Consider the following 5,312-nt stretch of genomic DNA (forward strand, 5'->3'; position numbering starts at 1 on the left):
TCGTCAAGTTTATCTTCTGTGGGTGCATGGGCATTCTTCTCTTCTTATGGTGCCTATCCGTTACGGATGTTGGACACTAACATGGCTATTCTGACTTTGTTGACTGCTGCCCTGAAAAGTCCGGTAGTAGTTAAGTTAAACCATTTTCGCAGGTTATGCAGCCAGGATATTCTTCTTTATCCTGGACCTCTTTTCACATCCACTTTACCTTGAAGTATGGTCCGAAGTAGGTTGTATCGTTGTTCATTGCGCATTATATGGCCCAGGTATTCTAGTTTGCGACGTTTTATGGTTATGACTAGTTCGCGCTTTTTACCCATTCTATGTACCTAGTACTTCTTCGTTGGTAACTCTGTCTATCCAAGAAATCCTCAACATGCGTCTATAGCACCACATCTCAAATGCTTCGAGTCTCTTCAGTCATGCTTCAGTTAAGGTCCATGACTCCACGCCACATAAAAGAACGGAGAATACGTAGAATTTTAGTAAAAGAACTTTTATTTCCAATTTTATATCGTGGCTGTTAAAGATTTTTTTCATTTTGACGAAAGCTGATCTTGCCTTCTCGATCCTTATCTTAATTTCCGTCGATTGGTCGCACTGTTCATTTAAGTTTGCACCCAGATAACAAAAGTTGGTGATTTGTGTTATAGATTGTTGGTTAACTAGTAATTGACCAGGTGCTATCCTATTTTTGCTTATAACCATGTATTTGGTTTTTTTGATGTTAAAATCAAGCTTAAACCTGGTACTTACTTCTGCCACCCTGGAGACAAGTGTCTGCAGACCTTTAAGACTGTCTGCAAAAATGACAGTATCATCAGCGTATTTTATGTTGTTCAATCGTTCTCCGTTTATAAGTATTCTCTCGTCTATGTCCGTTAGCGCTAAGTTCATAATGTGCTCTGAATATGTATTGAACAATAATGGGGACAATATACATCCCTGTCGCATGGGCATTAACTACTGAATATTTGAAAAATTTTCCCCTAATTATTATTTTGCATATGCTGTCGCTTATGGCTTCGAAGTCTATTTTTGTGCTTCACTCTGCTGCTGACTATGAATCCTGTTCCAAGTTTATACTCTGTTTGGTGGCAGCTATAGTACATTGTATTAAGTTTATACAAACTAGTATGCAAATAGTGGAAAATGGCCTACATACCTTCCATCCTTAAAAAATGCAATACATTGGACTGCTTCCACTTTAGTGATATATCAGTAACTAGGACTCTTAGTCGGCTATTTATTTATTTGATAACGTCAAACTTTATAATATAATCCGTGATTGGAGCAGTAGCCACTTTCTGTTACTTGCTGTTGTGCGGGTAAATTTTTGACTTATCTCGTATGCTTGAATTGATGACAAACTGGTAAAGAACCATGGACTCAGTTGTATTTTTTACCTTAAATTTAATATACCTTAAATATTTAAAAGTTTTATTGAAATTTTATTTCTGCCAGCAATGAAAATCAAAATCAAAACACCAGCAGGTAGAAATTATTTCTGTATATACTGTATCTATATATAAATGCATAGACAGGAGTACATATTTACTACACTATATTTAATTTATATAATCAATTATGAAAACGCTGATATGAATAGCCTTTATTTCCGCTTGGATATGAGCAAAATTCAAATTGCTTGAGTAAGAGCTACATCCTACTAAAAGCAAAACCATAGTATAAATAATAATTTATTTACCCAATGCACAAAAATGAACCGCCTGAAGTCAAATTATACGCTTTGGAATCACCACGGAACTTTATCAGTACACATACTGTTCAGTACACATATCCAGACATACATATAACTTGTTTAAACCAACAAACTGAAATATACCCCTCGGCTATTAATTACAGATTGTGGGAGTGTTTTACTGTAATGTTAGCAAATTGAATAGAACGGACAACATGGCGATTGTAAAAGGAGGAAACAATACGGGAGAATGTAAATCGCCTAATAACACATGACCCATTTCGAAAAATCAACAAATACGTACAAGCTGTTGTTTAAGCTGTACAATATTAATGTGGACGTAGATATTATCATTACTCATACTACAAAATTATTTTTTTATGAAGTTTATGTTAATATATTTTAACTATAATAATTGTATATTAACAAGCTGAATTTTGCTGAGAATGTTAATTTTGGAATTTTAAAAAATATACAAAGAAGTTTGCCACTCGTACTTCCTGGCTTCCCTTTAAAACCACTCTCGTAGAGGGAGGAAATGGGAAACATCTACTTACCAAGAATAAAAAAATATTTTTAAAAAGATAGGTAGCTGAGAGAATTTTAAACAATAATGGTTATTATTAGGATGTACTGGGCTAGTGATGCGCAACATCCTCTCTTATTATTCAAATGTCATCCTCACCTGTTCGTATGATGATCTAGATCATGGTAATCTGGTGCATCCTGCTAGAAAACCAACGAGGCTCTAACGTCCGAGTGTTTGCAATCCATCATTTACTGGCCAACGAATTCGGGCGAATTAGCTGGTAAGTAAAATTGACAAAGAGAAATTGGCCTCGAAGACGGAAAAACCAAGAAAGTGGTCAACAGCATCAGAATGCAGAAGGCAACTAGAAACAACTGCATTAAAGGTCCCTGACGATATCTCTAGTACAGCTATCATGGCAAACACAACTTAATTGGAAACATCTACTAATCATGGAATACTGAAGCCAAGATTTGGCAGGAGAGGTGATCCACCTCTAGATTACAGGGTCTCACCAGAGAAATCCCTGTGATAAAAATGAAAAAACTTTTATAAAAATTTCAAAGTTGATTATCAAAATATGTACCTGGAATGTGAAAATAATGTATCAGAACGCTTCTGTTTAAAAACCGAAAACTGGTAGGATTATTTTCCCTTTAGAGTTAAATCGATTTCATCAATTGTGAATTTCTAGTAACGATCATAGGCTTTGTAACAAAAAATGTGGGACTGCGAGGTTTAGGACGCCAATGTAATAAAAATGGGTAGGTGTAATGTAACACAAGTATTTGGAGGAATGTAAAGGTAACAAATAATTTAAAGCTGGCTAGCAGAAGGTGCCGGAGAGTGACTACTTGATACTCAAAAGAGGATTCGGCCAATTTGTATGCCCCACAGAGACCGTAGAATAAGAAAATGAATGACAAGGTAATAAACAATATATATATATATATATATATATATATTTATATATATATATATATATATATATATATATATATATGTATATATATATATATATATATATATATATATATATATATATATATATATATATAACTAATGTAAATAAAAGTGATTATAGAAGTTGCTCCAAAGTGTGAGTGGCTCCAAACAGGTATTAATTGAAATATTTAGTTTTCATCAAAAATTTAAACCCTATCCAAATATATATAGCCTTTTTTCTATCCGAATTGTCGAATAAAGGCCTCTCCCATTTCTCGCCATTCATCCCTGTTGTGTGCTAGGCGTTTCCACATTGGTCCTGCGACTCTTTTGATATCGTCGCTCCAGCGCATTTGAGGTCTTCCTCTTGGTCTCTTCGCATCGTACGGTCTCCATCCAAATATATACAGTCTAATTCTTTTTTTTGTAATTACCCACCACCAATTATCTACAGTCAACCTAGTTACTTATATACAAAAAAAATAAATTCCCTGGTTATACACAACTGATCCTTGATGATCTGAATTTACAAATAATAAAATATAGGAAAATGTTAATAAAATGACTTAAAAGTAATTTACTTGCCTACTAGAGATGTAACTCTGTACTTCGGCTTTCAACTAAAGGTTCTAATAAAGTAATGAGGACACTATCCCAGTGGCGCACCCAGAATTTGTCTCAGGGGGGGGGGGGTTGACATTTTTTTATGCTACCTCCATTTTAAGCTCCTAAAATTTGGTTTTTAATTTATCTTAAAGTACCAAAGACAGCAGTGCCAAATATTCAGGTATCTATTATCCTGCCTACCAACTAAAACCACAATCTCTTACTTTTGCGCAGTTGACTGTCGCACATACCGTACTCCGAAAGTGGGATGGCCTCTGTAAGGCTGACGACATTTTTGGAACACTCCCTTCTCTTATCTAAATCTTATCTATTGTTCTGAAGCCATTTTCTTGTGGCATTTTAAAGTAATTACTATTTGATGGGAATAAGCCATAATTGAAGGTTAAAATAAGTTTATTGACGTTTGACATAAATCCAACTTGTAAATACAATACATTTTGGAGACGGCTATCGCCGTATTCCCGTTCTCCTCCGCCAATCTGCCCGGTCCAAAGCATGCTCCTCCTCCAAATCTCTCGATTCCATCTCTCTTCAAATTCCCTCATTCCGTGAGCGTCGAGGTCTACCTCTTTTTCTTCTTCCAGGGGGCTTCCATTTGTAAAGTTCTTGGTGCCAACGTTCGTCAGGCATTCTCAATAGATGTCAAAACCATTTTGAACCTCTTCTTTCTATTCTGTCAATGAAAGTTTCTGTAGCATTCATGTTATTTCTTATAGATTCGTTGGTCTTCCTTTCCTGCCCTTGATATTCTAGCACATCTCATATAATCCATTTCAACTGCCAACAATCTTCTCTTCAGGCCTGCATTAATTGTCCATACTTCAGAGCCATAACAAGGAACTGTGCCATGGTTTGCCCTATTCTTTTTTTGTTCCTATTGGAAATGTTGTGATCCCACCATAAGGAGTTCAGACATCCTACAATTTTACGTCCCTGATTAATTCGGTGTTTAATTTCGGTTTCTCCCAAGCCGTTCTTAGCAATAAGTGCACCTAAATATTTAACTTTTTCCACTTGTTTGATTTCCACGTCCTCGTCTATCAACACTTCAAACCTTGCATCTGAATTGATAACTAAATATTTTGTTTTCTTCATGCTGACTTGTAATTCCCATTTTAAATATTTTATGTATAGACGCTTAATCATAAATTCTAGATCATCAGAATCTTGAGCTAGGACGACTTGATCATCCGCAAAGTTCAGGGAGAATAGTACGTCATTTCCTATAGGGATTCCCATTCTCTGACAGTGGTTTTTCCAATTTTGGAGGGCTGCCTCAATATATAAATTAAACAGTAAGGGTCACATACTGCATCCTTTTTTTAGTCCTTTAGTTACTTTTATTGGCTCTGATAGTCTATATCCGATTTTTAGGTAAGTAGTGTTATCCCTGTATACTTCTGTGATTATTCCTAAAAGGTTTGGACTAATGTCGAGTTGTTGTAAAGCTTGTCACAATTTAAGTCTTGGAACTGTATCATACGCCTTTTCTAGGTCGATGAAGGCTAG

The sequence above is a fragment of the Diabrotica undecimpunctata genome, chromosome 9, assembly GCF_040954645.1.
Source record: "Diabrotica undecimpunctata isolate CICGRU chromosome 9, icDiaUnde3, whole genome shotgun sequence".
NCBI lineage: Eukaryota > Metazoa > Arthropoda > Insecta > Coleoptera > Chrysomelidae > Diabrotica > Diabrotica undecimpunctata.